The sequence below is a fragment of the Myotis myotis genome, unplaced genomic scaffold (genome assembly GCF_014108235.1).
Source record: "Myotis myotis isolate mMyoMyo1 unplaced genomic scaffold, mMyoMyo1.p scaffold_m19_p_7, whole genome shotgun sequence".
NCBI classification, from domain to species: domain Eukaryota; kingdom Metazoa; phylum Chordata; class Mammalia; order Chiroptera; family Vespertilionidae; genus Myotis; species Myotis myotis.
In genome coordinates, this window is record NW_023416379.1 from 31,712,618 (window position 1) to 31,727,930 (window position 15,313).

Consider the following 15,313-nt stretch of genomic DNA (forward strand, 5'->3'; position numbering starts at 1 on the left):
CTGGGCTTTAAAACATAGATAATGTCACAACCATGGAGCAACTTCAGTTCCAAGTGAGGGAGTTTGGATTTTATTCCATAAGCAGTTGTAGAGTCAATAAATGTTTTTGAGCATGGAACTGGCACAGTCAAATAGAGATTTTGGAATCTTGATTGCATAAAAGTTCTTTGTACTTGAGGGCAGAAAGTTTAGTGACAGAGACAGGAAAATCCTGCAATTGCCTGGTATGGTTCTTTGAAAATGGAAAAAAAGACATGGCGCCCAGAGGAAGCCTCGGGGAAGATTCTAAAGACAGTAACCAAAAATCTAATCATATTTTCTAAGCATTAAGATTAAAAATATATATGCTAATGCAGACTGTAATTTCTAAGCTAAGAAAGAACATCATATGGAGTGGAATTTTACTAATAAGAGCTTACCTGCCTGGGAAGATAAATATTACTTCAATTTTTGCCATGTTGTGGGTCTGAAATGACATTTTAAAATTTTGTCAGAAGTATCTGTGCATGGAAATTATTTTAAGTAAGAACCATGAAGCTCTGTCCAACAATTTTTAACATGAAGCTAGGTTCAAGTACATTTATAATGGGAAATAACTGATTTATATGTATTGTGCATTTACTAGACTTCCAGTTGATTTTAGGAAGATGGATTTATCTGCTGAATTTGAAAATAATCAATGCTGATTAAATCAGATTTATTTGATGTCATCCAGAATTTCATTGTTTTGCTCTCAACATGAAATTTGACTAATGCATTTTTCTCTCCTCAATTTACTGAGGTGCAAGTACACATGTCTCTGAGGTAGCATCCAAGCCTTTGGGTTTCTCTGGGGAGCGTTATCAGGGGATTTAGGCAGACAAGAATTTGATACATTGTGATTCTGCAGCAGTAAACAAACTGCAGTGGAAAAAGTAGCAATTAACATTGTGAATTTAACAACATAATTGATATAAAAGAATTTTAATGGCAATCACTCTACAGAAAGACTTTCTGTTTCTCTGCTAGGCTTCTGTAAATAGAAATCAAAACAAAATGAAATTCCTTACAAAATAAATAGTTAGAAGATGAAGGATTGGTTTGCATACTTCAAGATTGTGTACATTTGGCTGAATATAGAAAATATTCACTCACCTATTTATTGATTTATTCATCAAGCATGTGCTGAGCATTGCTTTCTCTTGGGTATTGCAGTGGTTTGAGGTGGATGAGAGCCACAGCCTGCCACAAGGGGACAAGGACAAGTATGACTTCAGGAAATTACCATAGGCAATATTATAAGCAAACGCGCCCCTTAAAACATTGCCCATGCTTGAAAACACCTCTTTTCAAAAATCCTGGAAACAGAGAATGCATAAAATCTTAACATTTCTGTTTTACTGTTCACATCAAGTCTTATACACCCTATACAATAAAAAGCTAATATACAAATTGACCACATGGCAGAACAAACGGTTACTATGACACACACTGACCACCAGGGGCAGATGCTCAATGCAGTAGCTTCCCCTTGGTGGTCTGTGTGCTCCCACAAGGGGTGCACCGCTCAGCCAGAAACCGGGTTCACGGCTGGCGAGCGCAGTGGTGGTGGTGGGAGCCTCTCCCGCCTCCATGGCAGCACTAAGGATGTCCGACTGATGGCTTAGGCCTGTTCCCCACAGGCTCCTGGACTGAGAGAAGGTGCAGGTCGGGCTGAGGGACTCCCCGCTCCCCCTCGAGTGCACGAATTTCATGTACAGGGCCTCTAGTTTTAAATATTTTCCTGGCCTGTTGCAAACATCCTCTCCTTAAGAATTCATATTGCACAAAGCTAGTGAACATTTATTGTCTGGCAGACACCAAGATAAGAGCTGTTGCTCCCCTGGAAAAACTCCATTCTACTGGTATTACACCTCCTGTTTTTATTGCACTTTACAATTTGTGAAAGGGTATTTTTCTAAACCCATTTGGTCTCCACATCCTGTGAACTTAGCAAGCAGGCTTTTCTATTTTTTCTAGGTACACTGCAGCTCTAAGTTCATGTTTGTACTATTAATAAGAAGTGGTGGGATCCAGATATGCTCATTAATCATCTAACTCCTAAGTCAGTGTGTTCTTTCAATCACAGCACACAGTATGTGTATATATGTTGTGGGGAATCGGATTATATCAATACATTTCCTTTCCAGTTCTCTGTCCCACATAATTCATGGTTATGGAATGATGGGTTTAGGAAAATATTTTCTTAAGTCTCTCACTATATCAAATTACCACTCTGTAGTTAAGAGGCTCATCTGCAAGCAGTAACATAGACGTTACAGTTATATAGGGCCTGTCACTTGTTCAGTACCTTTCTTACCACATTATGCATATTAAATCAATTAAACTTCAGGACAACCATAGGAGCTAACTTTTCTTATTATCCCCTTTGTATATATGAGGAAACTCACTTTAACACTGAGAAGTTAAATAACTTGTCCAAGGTTATACAAATAAAAAGGGGCAGATTTAATCTGAGGTAATTTGGCTTCAGAGCTTGCCCTATATCATATAATGATATTTAAGATGGTAAGAGTCTCCTTAGCCAGGTACAATGTCTGATATAGACTCTACTAGTTACATTTTAAGGCAAATATTAACATATATCATTTAATACATATGACATACATTTCAAACCTGTGTCTGAAAACATCTTATCATGAATTGTTTAATTGGATTAGCTGGTTGCTAGTTGCATAGCTTAGCTATTAGATTGGGTCACAAGACAGAAACATTAAGGGAGATGAATGTAGAATGATTAAAAGCATGGAGAACCTATGCTTTTAGGGTTGTATGGGTGTTGTCGTAGAGGAGACCTTGGAAGCCAAGAAGGTGTTAATGCTTAATATGCTTAATATGAGACAGAAGAGGACATAAATGGCCCCAAGAGGAAGAATCAATGGCCAGTGAACATCCCACAAAGAGTTCTTAGTCAGGAAGGGTGGTAGATATGTCACACATGATTATACTCTCATGAGGCACTTATTCTAATATAAATGTGTGCAAGGTTCAAAGAAGGTTCAAAAGAATACTAATTGACTTTACCAGGGGTGGGGAGAGAGGTCAGAGAAAAGAAACATTTAAGAAGAGATAGCTCCTAAAGAATGGGAGGATCACCAGGCAAAAGATGAGCTATGGTAGGTGATTACTGCAATTTTGATTTCCAAAGCACTCAAAAGTACTTCCAAGGGGTAAGATGCTTGAAGTATTTTAAATATGAAATAAGACATTTTATTTTACTATCAATGAGGATATATTTTAAGACCTTATCAAAATAACAGATAACAGATTGCTATAAGTTTAAATTTATAGCAAATCAACCAGAGCCACCAAGGGACATGAGAAACAGAGTTTTCAAAACAACCATGTCAGCTGTTGTGCCCATTTACAGATGAGGACATAGATGTTTAAAGAAGTATTTGCTACTAGCTAAGTGCTAAATCTAAAATCTGAATCCAGACACTTCTGTCTGATTCCAAACTTTATGCCCTTTATAGATTATCATTTGCTCCATTCACCTGACCTTGTCACTCTAACCTCCTCAGGAAACACAGATATGAAAGGTCCACCGAGAACCTACATGAGCCTTCTGCAGCAATGCCCAGCAAACCCTTGCTCAGGGGTAGCAATGAAACCTTTGGGAAGAAAGAATCAGGGAATTACCAAAGCTCTCTTCTTGCTCCTGCACTCTCTTGATTTGGAAAGATTTGGAGCAAGGTATTCCCTTTTGTTGCTGTATGCCTTCGGCCCTGGAGATTTGATAGTGGTTGAAGGACCAGAGATGACAACTTAGTTATACATAAGGCTTTAAGGGAAAGGGAAAAAGATCTTGTGGTTTCTACATTGCCCAACTGAGTTCTTCAGGGCAGAGGAACAGAGAAGGTTTCAAAGTAAAACTCTCAGTTAGAAAAAAAAAGTCTGAATTTACGTGAATTAGCATCTAAGCAGAATTGTAGGTGGCTGGATCAAGCATAAGTCCTGTAGAGATGAGGGCTCCCTCATGTACACCATCGGAGGGAAGGACAGTTGCAGTAGCAAGATGCATTTAGCCAGTCTTCCCAATTCTTCAGAGCATCAGAAAGGGAAATAGAGTAGTGGGACGTTCAGGTCTTTGGAAAGAAGACCTACCCAACAGGAACATCAGAGGAGAGAATGATGGATGTGAACAGGAAATCTAAAGAAGTGCTAAATGTCAAGAAAGTTTGTGAGAAGAATGCCAATCCCCAGGCCAAGGGCAGATTGGTTTTGACTACCTCTTACCTAAGCTCTTACATTCTCTTCTTCAGCCTTTTCCTCTCTCTTCTTAGGATCTTCAGGATCATGATTCTACTCTGAATTTTTCAAAAGCTTCTTTCTGCTTACAGAATAATCCATGTTTCTCAGGCAGGCATTCAACAAGCATTACAATGTAGCCCAACTTGAAAGCCTCAACCACATTAAATCTGTGTATGTCTCATTCCTAAATATTATTGTCCTTTCCCACCTTCATGATTTTGCTCTCTCTATTCCCTTATTTTCCACTCTTTTGCTCTCTCTGAACCTTATACACAGTATGGAGTGTAATCAAGTTGCCCTGTGGAGCCTGCATTGAGGTTACATCTCTATGTCTTATCTCCTTTATATTTTGTAAACTTTTGAAGGTCAATAACATATCAATATAACCCATTGATCCAAGCCATAATTCCTTGTGCATAATAGACAATCAATATAAAACTGATAAATGAAGATAATAAAAAGAAATAATGATCATATTAATTAAAGAGATCATTTGCCAGTATCTAGTTCAACACCTTCATTTTAGAGATGAAGAAACTAAATCTAAAGAAGTTAATAATCTTTATCTCCATAACAGCTAGTTGAACCAGAGCCAGGACTAATAGCTAACACCATTTGACTACCTAACCTATACTAGGCACACCTGTAAGACTTACTTCAAGTTTTTCTTAACTGTTTAACAATCCTATGAAGTTCTTAATAGCTGATTTAATAGAAAAAACAGTCACAAAGGTTAATTCATACCAAGTCACATAGCTTTGTAAATAGCAGAATGAAGATTTGTCTAGACACAGACTGATTCCAGAGAACCTATGCTTCACCAAGACTTTATTCAATCGGGCCTTCTGTTAATCTTGTCCTCATTCCACCATGCCTTTCTATCTCCATTTGTTAGTTAAATAGGGCATAAAAATATTGGCTAATTCAGATTCTTGCTATAAAATGAAGGCTTGGAATGATCACACACATGTACTCACTGATATCACTAACAAACTTAATAAAGAAAACGAGGTTAATTCAATCACAACAAGGGATGTGATTCTTATTGAGAAATGAGGTCAGAAACCTACTTAACAAACTTAAGTCTTATAGTGTCTACTATTAAGTCTTCCTTACAGGAGATAATCAACAGACAAATCCTCTGTCAAGACATAATCTTGGATATTCAGAATCCACAATCCCTTAAATTGTAATTGCTATCTACCTGAAAGGAATATATGTGTGTATATACATATATGTATATATATATATATATATACATACACATACATACACACACACACTATATTGGTAGTACTCATGGTAATTTGGGGGATTACATACACACACACACACATACACTATATTGGTAGTACTCATGGTAATTTGGGGGATTATGTTCTTCTTTTTGATGTTCGCAATGATGGTAGTAACAATATCTCAATTCCAATTTTTTTCTATGTATGAGTAACCTAATTTTCTAGAGGTTCAGAAATTAAAGCTTGTCTCCAGAAAGCCAATTTTGAACTGTTTTATGCTTAGTTTTCTTTGCTAATTAGATTCCATTTTAAAATTTATAACAGTGTTCCTTTTTCTCATTCACTGTATTTCTGTGAGCTATTTCTAGAATCGAATTTTGAAATTTTCTCAAGGAAATATAAGCCTTGCCTTTCTGTTAATTATAAGAACAACTGTGACCACAAGATAATTATGGAAAAGCAATTAAGGAGTGTTTTGATATTCTCCAAAGTTGTACATTTGTATTTAAAATTCACAAGTCTTGAAGGTTACCCTCTCCGGACCCCCTCTCACTGGGAGCACTCTCTTCACAACATATGTTTTGGATGTCAGCCTCTGCTTGACCAGTGCAACCCAAGAGATGTCCAAAAATGGAAAAACTTGCTCATGTTTCTCCACCGCTTACAGCCCTCTGTGTTTTCTCATCATCTAACCTCCTTAACATGGCTTACCTTTCGATGCTTTGGACTCTATCATCCAGCCTCGTTTCTCATCACTTCAGGTCCTAGCAATCAACTAACCACCATGTTGCAATTTTTTCAATTGAAAGTCTAGAGAACAAATCTAATAGTTCTTCCTTGTGACCAACTCTCAAATATTTAAGTGCAGGTACTGTGTATTACCACAGTTTTCTATTTTTTAGGTTAATTGTTCTGATTCTGGCCATTATACCCTAATGTACCCATGCCTTGGTAGAATCTGAAAAAAAAAACACAAAAAACTGAATCCAGTATTTTGATATTGTCTACTCTCTTCAGAGATCATTGAGCTTTTACTTTCCTCATTGTGGGCACTATCATGCATGCGAAACAAAACTTCATACATCTTTTTATCATCCACATTCACTCCAATTTGCACTGTCCAACTAAAGTCTTACATTAATTTTAATTACAGTATTCCAAAAATCTGTACTTTGCATTGTTGCTTTACATGTCATCACTTATATTTATCACTTATACTGCATCTTATTATTTTTAACCCATCATTTCACCCTATTGAGAATCCTATTTTTGTATCATTCAAAAATTGGATAAATTAGCTGACTTTGTTTTCATTCAAGTTATGGATTAAAAAAAAAGTTGAAAAGCAAATGGCCATATACTTAGTTTGAGAACAGCCACTCTATTAATATGATTTAAATCACATTTGACCATCTCATTTATGAAAAAAATTTAGAGACTTTCACAAACATACTGTACTCAATTGTATTAAATTACATTACATATTCTTGGTGAATCTGTTAGCTCTTTTTGATCTAAAAACAAATCCTCATAATCCTCTTTGAAAGTGTATTAAGCATTTAAGTCACATATATGACCCCAGAATAGATTTTTTTCTCTTAGAAAACTTAAAAAAGAAAAGAAAGAGGAACTGTCTCTACTTTCCATAATTTTTATAGATAATTCATAAAGGCTCCATAATCACATCAGCAATTTCTTCATTATGTGATAAATATGCTGTAATCATCTCTTCACCTATATTGTTATTTGATATTTTTCTTAACCACAATGACTCAACTTTTCCTAATGTGAAAATTATTCTTGCTGCTAGAGAAGACAGAAGTAAAGCAGGAGCTAGATTCCTAAAAGTGTGGATAGGTTTTAATGTAATTTTACCTATATTTTCCCAAATCACACTAAATGAGAGCTAAAGAATGCCCAAATTATTGTTTAAAACACATTTTTCTAACTCAGTCTCCTCCAGCAGAATTTCAGAAGGCCATACCCTGTTTTCCATCAGCCCCTAACTTGCCTAGCCTTCTGGATTTGCGGATGGATGAATTTCTTGATTTTGTGTGGGCAATGGTGCTCCTTTGTCAGGGCCATCCCTGCTTTCATGCCCTTCCTCTCCTCTAGTGCTCCTGTCCCTGGTGTCATAGTCCCTGCTTACCCCCAAGCCTTCTGCGACCCTGCCATGGGCTGTGGGCATGCTGCTCAGGTCACCATGCTTTCTCCTGCTCCTGATACTGACTACTCTGATGTCACCTGCTACTTCTTGCCTTGTCTCCTTGACACAAACAAGTCACCTTGTGGAAGTGTTGGAATACCTTTCACTGACCAAAAGCTGTGTGGGAGCTGTTACTCCCTCTTCGTTCTTAGATTCTAACACCAATCCTGGTAGAGGAAGGTGATGATAACTGAGTAATACACACCCAGCCACACTCCAAACACTCACTGCCTTTTGACAGGGACTTATTATATTTCAGCACACTCTCTACTACGTTGGGCCCAGGATAATCCAAAGTAATCTCTCTACCTCAAGATCAACTGGTTACCTACTTTAATTCTATCTGCAGCTATAATCCCTTGTCATGTAATTTAACTTATTCATGGGTACCAAGAATTAGGACATAGACATCTTTAAGAAGCCACTACTCTGCCTGTTATACCCACTATCCAGTAGGTCACATCTGTCCATAGGCATACCTATGCCTGACTTGCTCTGACAAGTGGAGTGCTAGCTGATCCCAATTAAGCCACTTTAATGTACAACCACAGGGCACTTGAGCTTTCTTGGGCAAGACTACACACCATGTTCTCTGCAACATTCACCTTGGAGAAACATATTTTTTAGGAATCCTCTCTAGAGCTCCCAGCTTGGATTGCTATCATATATTTCCTTCTCCCTCTTAGAAACAATGTCCTTACAGAGCCTCTCCAGTCTCTGCCCCTTCCATATCATCCTTGACCTGGGCTGATGGATTCAAGAGTCACAAGATCACTTCAATAGTATTTTCTCTGTAAGTCCTATGTAAAGAAATCTATCTTAAGACTTAGGATTTAAAATTCAATTTATTGGCACTTAGTGAAAATGTCATGTTAAACATCCTGTTACATGGTATTTTCAGTTGCTTAGTATTACAAATGATTCTGCAGTGGAAGTTTTTGTACATAGATCATTTCATACATGTTCAATATGTTAGATAAGTCCAAGAAGTAGAATTAATGGCTAAAGGATCCTCATTTTAACTTTTGATAGATATTGATAAATTGATGTTTTCCCAGGTTTATACTCTTATATTCATGTATACATCAATTTATACTCCCAGAAGCAAAAAAATTAACCTACAACACCACTAACAAGACATGCTGTCTACCTTTTGAGCTTTGCCTATTAAATTGATGGTAAAATATATTTCATTGCATTTCTCTTTCTTTGGTTAGAAATAGAAGAGTTATGATTGAGAACTATTTGCAATCATATTATTTCCTATGTGTTTTTATATGTTTTAGAATGTAAAATACTCTGGGAATTTTTAAATGACTTTTAAGAACTCAAATTTTGAGAAGCTTCCCAAGGCAAAAAATTTAGAAAAAGAGAATCTGAAGCAACGGGAGTCAATAACCAGAGCTGTGAAGTCTCAGACTATTCAACTTTTCTGATTCTTCTAAATGTTGCTGACAGCTTGAAGAGTGATGATCATGAACATCTTCTTATGACTCTCATACTACCTCCTTCTCTCTTAGCAGAGGATACATAAATAGAAGCTGCATTCCGAAAAACGTAGAGAAAATCTCTCTTTGGTTGGAGCTCAGTTTGATAAGGGTAGAGTTAGTATTAAGGGAATCAAGAGGGAATATTCTTAAGAATGCTGGTATATGAGCAATCCTTAAAATGTGCAGAAATTCTGAATGATAAGTTTTCAATTAGCTTTTATTATATTTAAATGTTATGTTTTAATGGCAAATGAATTACCAAAATATTTAGGCCTATTTTTAATCTAAAAACATTAGAAGTCTATAATGTCAAAATGATATTGATACCTGCTTAGAAAACCTTAAAGTTTGTGTTCTTTCTTAAGTTGGATAAAATAAACTATAATGCTCTCTCTGTCATTTCAGATGAACATTGACATTCAGTGCCCGTTAGTGTGGGATCTTACACAATTCAAGTTCTATATCGAGCGTATAATTTATGTCCAATGACACGCTCTCCTGAACTGCTGACAGTAAAAGAAAAGACTCCTTTCACTCCTTCCCCGTGAAAAATACAGGGCCAGGAAATGAGAATGCAGAATTCAGGTATTTTGATCTATTTAGAGAATCCTTGTTTCTGAGTAATCCACATAAGTAAAGTTTTATAACACTACTTAATGAGTAAACATTGGGTCAAGAAACATCCCAAGGATAAGATAACTTGCTATGTTTGCTATATTGTTTTCAAGCTTCTGGCCCAAACAGCATAATCATTTTCGCTCAGGTGATTTTTCTCACCGCTCTTATTGAATTGGCGCCGCCTCCAGAAGAGTACGTGTAATCCTCACTTTGCACGGTAGTGCAGGGCCATTTAAATGGCCAAGCCAGCTGAGACCACACAAAGTGATCTTCATAAGTGATGGGGAAAATCACATTTGCCCCATGACCTTTAAAAATGTGTCTTAAAACTTTAAAAATTCTCTCGTCATAGCTTATAAATATATAAGGAAATTTAAAAAATACTATTTACTTAGTACATTGTGATTTAAAATATTAGAACCATTGAGAATTCAATTTCTTTGTACTTTCAACAAGAATAGTTTGAACAGTGCTTGCCTTCTCTTTGTCACTGTATAACTTAAGATACAAAAAAAGCATCTTTCCTGCTTCAGGGCATTGTCACGGTGCTGTCTAAGTTTTGATCAGCTGCAAACATTTTAGCCTTCATGTTTTCAGTATTGTAAAATATCTAAATATCTCTGAGAGTTCTCTCAATGTGAAGTCACTTTCTCTAGAGCAGTGTTATCCTTTTTATCACAACCTCTTGCCCAATTTATGTAAATAAGTTCACTCACACTAAGTTCCTCTGGCTACATATCCACAGTCTCTCAATGGACCAATGTCAACATTCCCACAGTCAGCTATTTCTTCTACAGCTCCATTTATGTTCATTTAATTTGCTATCTCTTGTCTCTCCAAGGTATTTTCATCTTTGTTGACCAATTCATCTGTTGATTATTCATTTGTGTCAAATATCATATGGGCCTATCACTGGGAGACAAAGAAGCAACACAACAACAGGCTGAATAACAGATATGCAGTGACCAATCACCAGCTAATTTTAAAAGAAGTGACATGATTCATGATGGGCACCTGTTACGGACACCGTGATTATGGACTGAAGAGCCCGCAGGAAGTGTGCACTATACGCACTTACTCAGTTAATATGCCATGGCAACTAAAATTCTAACCATATTGTTGAAGGACTGGTGTTAAGTAAGTCACAGTAACTGAAATTCATGCATATGGGAACTGTGCAAAGCAAATAGTGACTTGCTATAAATAGAAATTATGTGTTTATTTCTTTATTCATAAGGCCTTACTTTTGGAAACAAATAGCTCTTCTTTCTAGGTATACTTTAAGAATATGGGAGAAAAAAGTAAACAGAATAATAGGATCTAGTGACAGTTCATTCCCATGTACATATCTGCATTGTACTTTAATAAATAACTTAAATAATATTTATTATGACAGACATTTTTCTAAAAGCTTTACAAACATGGACTCTTTTAATCATCTTAGCAGCTAGTTACTATCTTAGCAGCTAGTTACTATCATTTTGCCTCTTAAATATGGGAAATAGGAACAAAGAAGGTAAGTGACTTGCCTAAGGTTACACAGCGAGTAAAAGGAGGAGCAAGATTCAAACCCAAGCACTCTGGCTTTGGAAGCTGTGCTTTCTTTCAGCCATAATGCTGCCTTGTGCCATCGGCATGTGTCACTAACTCTGCAAGTAACATATTATCAGGTCATTGCTCTTTCTAGTAGGGTTCTGTTTCATTTATTGTTGTAGTTTATGGTACAGAATTCAATAGACAAAACTGCATTGTTTGCAACAGAGATTACGAAGACCCCACACAACTTAGTGGGGAGGTTGTGCCTCCCAGCATGAAGGTAGAGAAAAAAACAAAACAGGGCCCTAACCAGTTTGGCTCAGTGGATGGAGCGTCAGCCTGCAGACTGAAGGGTCCTGGGTTCATTTCCGGTCAAGGGCACATGCCCAGGTTGTGGGTTCTATCCCATCATCATTGATGTTTCTGTTTCTGTCTTTCTCTCCTTTTCCCTTCCTCTCTGAAATCAATATATATATATATATATATATATATATATATATATATATATACACATCACACACACACACACAAAAAAAAACCAGGGATCATGAAATGAATAAATCTCTACTCAGATTACAAGGATCTCTTAAGGGAGATATGCAAGCCAATTCTACTGAAATTTAAATGGCATCAATTTTACTTTGCTTTCCAAACAACTGTCCATCCCTCCAACCACTAAACCTAAAAATTATAAAAGTTAATTTTAGTGAACCTGACAAACATATTAGAAGGAAAAATAACTGTAGGTACATGCAACTGATAAAACACAGCAAGTTCAAAAATATTATGTCTGTTTGGAGTAATCAGATAACAGTCTGCTTCATTGGAATTGTGGTTAAAGTTTAAAATGGTTGTTTATTTTTAAATCTCCTTGTGTTTCATTGCCACTTCCTGAATGTCTGCTTGGTGCCTAGCAACTGCCAACCATCCAATTTTCAATGCTGTCTTTTTCTCTCTTTGGCAAATAAAAAGAAAAACATCAAAAGGTTATGCAGGCTGTTACTAAAAATGACGTACTTCATAAAATGATATGAATGACCTGAAATAAGTCATTCATGACTATAAGATCACAAGCTACGTAGAGTACAGCAGAGGGTCTATTTCACATAAAGTCTTTTCAATTCCTGAATCCAGTTCCACTAGTTGTAAGAACTTCTTTATTATCTATACAATAGATCTTGGTTTATGAGTGATTTCACTGAAGAGGAAGAAGAAATGAGAGACTCTATACTAAAGGAAAATTAGTGAAATTGTGTAAGAAGTATATGAACTAGAGAGAAGAGACAGACTTTATCCCAGACCAGTGAATTAACCAATGTAGTCACCAGTTTCTATTAAGAAGAATCAAGCTATATGACCTCTAGTTAATTCAAAAATTAATAATATCCTAAGAGATAGATCATAAAGAGAACTCAAAAAAAGAAAAAAGGAGAATAAAACTATTTGATCTCTAAATTCCTTTCAGTTCAAAATGTGAATAATTCTACAAAAGCACTTTAATTATTTTAAGGTCATCCAGTAAGCTGTAACCTTCGCTACCGCATGCTGTTCAGTGCTGAAATGCCTTAATTGGCTTCCCATTTCTCTTAGAATACAATCCAAATTCTTTTTCATGGCCCAGGAAGCCCTGAATGTTCTCTCTCCACAAGCTTCTCTCCATTCTCTCTGTTCCCATGCCTAGGTCAGTTATTTACACTTGCTAAGCTGATGTCTGTCTCGCGGATGTTGCCCATCGTTCTCCTTAAACATCTTCAGTTCCAACTTCTTGGCCTTTAGGTCTCAGCTTAGATGTCACCTCCTCTTAGAGAGGCATTCCCTGTCCAGCTGGTAAGAGGGAGCTTTTCTTTATCACCTACTCTATAGCCTGTACCACAACTTGCAATTATCTGATTACTTGCGCTTACCTGCTTTCTTCTATAGAAGAGCATTAGCTGCCTTATTCCACCATGTGTCCCCTTGAACAGTGCCTGGCAAATAGTAGGTATTAAATAAGTATTTTGAGAATAAATGAATGATCATATATCATTTACTGATGCACCATTAATGCCAAAGGAAAATGCTTGCTATGTAGTAGGCAATTTTCTAAAGTATTTTCTTAATGTAATTGAATGAGTGAAACTTTATCACATTCTTATAAAGGTGTCAGTATGAATTATCAACTATGTATTCTGTATCACTGCTATAAAATATTTCCACAAACTTGGTAACTTAAAACAACACAGTTATTACTTTATAGCTCTGGAGGTCAGAAGTCTAACATGAGTCTCATGGAGCTAAAATCAAGGTATTAGGAGAGCTGCATTCATTCTGGAGAGTCTAGGTAGAATCTGTCACCGTGCTTTTTCCAGTTTGTAGAAGGTGCCTGCATTCCTGGGCTCCTGGCCCCAATTCCATCTTTAAAGCCATGTGGCCATTTGAGTCTTTATGCTGCTATATCAGTCTGACAATGATTCTCCTGACCCCTTTCACTTATATGCACCCCTGTGATTATATTGAGCTTACCTGGATAATCCAGAAGAATCTCACCTAAACATCCTATTTAATCACATCTGCAAAGTCAATATATTCACAGGTTCCAGGGATCAGGATATGGGTATCTTTGGGGGCCATTATTCTGCTTGCCACGTTGTCATTTGGTATGATTCTGGGAACAAATCACCCTTGTCTTGGGTAATCCATTGAAACCTCTTCTCTTTCAAGCATGTGCTACATGGTCTCATTCTGGAGATAAATTTTCCGTAAATAATCTTATTTCTCATTTTTCCCTCTCTGGGCTTTGGCCTGAGGGTGTGAGTAATAATCTTTTGCATAAATTGAACTACTATCTTATATGCATGTAAATAGCCTAAAAGTAAACATTGACATCTCTGGACAGACTAAAGAAGAGTCATTTCTATTGCTGATAGAAGATAATTATAAGAAAAGAAAACACATTCTATTCTCATCATCAAAATAAGGATGACAACATGTATAATGTAAGAAGATAAAATTCAGTGAGCGTCAGGCCAATTGCATCATTATTGGAAGGATCTATCTTTCTAAGGGATGAAGGTGGGATTTGTTTTTTATTATAAATTTTAAAAAAATAACTCCTCAGAATCTTAAAGAAGAAAAGGAATATTTCACACTTAGAACAGACACCAGGATACAAAATTACAAGTGTTTGACCCCAGTCCTCTCCCCTTCTCTATGAGCAGAGATGGGAAGGAGACAGTGAAGCAAAGAAGCAATTCTGTAAAACAAAGACTTCAGATCCCTACAAATATTATTAAAATATAAAATTCTGTTTTGCTTTTGAAAAAGGAGACCAGGGCACAAGGGCAGGATGATGGACTTCAAAGCCTGCTTTAAGCGAAGACAGTTCTCACTTGCCTAAGGTAAGTCAGCCTGCACAAGTAAGCAAACCCAGGGGCCTAACACATCAACCTGCCATCTATATATTCTATCTGCCTTGGCACAGCTTGTGTTTCTGGCATTATTTATGAAGGCACTCTTGCTATATTTGCACAGCATGCAGCATTGTTCACAGCAGGATACAGATTATTGTCAATGAATAATAACCCAAAAGCTCCTAACCCTTTTGTGCTGATGCCTAATAACTAAAACAGAAAATAGCCACTTCTCTGTGTTCTGCTTAAGTTTGTAGTACAGCCATAAATAACCTACCAGCAGCAGGAGCCATTGGGCATCAGTGACCACCACAGCAAAGTTACAAGTTTTATTGTTCCCTATTATACTATAAGCAATATTTATTACTAAAACTTTAGTGATGCACCCTAAATGTGGACATCAGAATTTTCTGATATCTCATATTGCTCGAGTTGTTAATCAAGCCAAAGTATACATCAGGTCTGGTTTGGGAACTTACTGTGAAAAAAATGGGAAGAACATGCAGAGAAGTGGAAATCCCTACATAGGCATTATTCTCTCCA

At 36.7% G+C, this 15,313-nt stretch overlaps 1 long non-coding RNA gene across 2 annotated transcripts in view; it reads right to left on the minus strand.

The window, feature by feature from the left end:
* Window positions 1-419: 419 nt before the first annotated feature.
* Window positions 420-15,313, minus strand: part of LOC118660335 — a 38,357-nt gene continuing 23,463 nt past the window's right edge. For both annotated transcript variants that reach the window (XR_004968873.1, XR_004968872.1), the window contains exons 3-5: window positions 13,286-13,348; window positions 1,135-1,221; window positions 420-466 (exon numbers count right to left, since the gene is read on the minus strand). This is a non-coding gene — a long non-coding RNA (uncharacterized LOC118660335). The remainder of the gene's footprint in view (window positions 467-1,134; window positions 1,222-13,285; window positions 13,349-15,313) is intronic.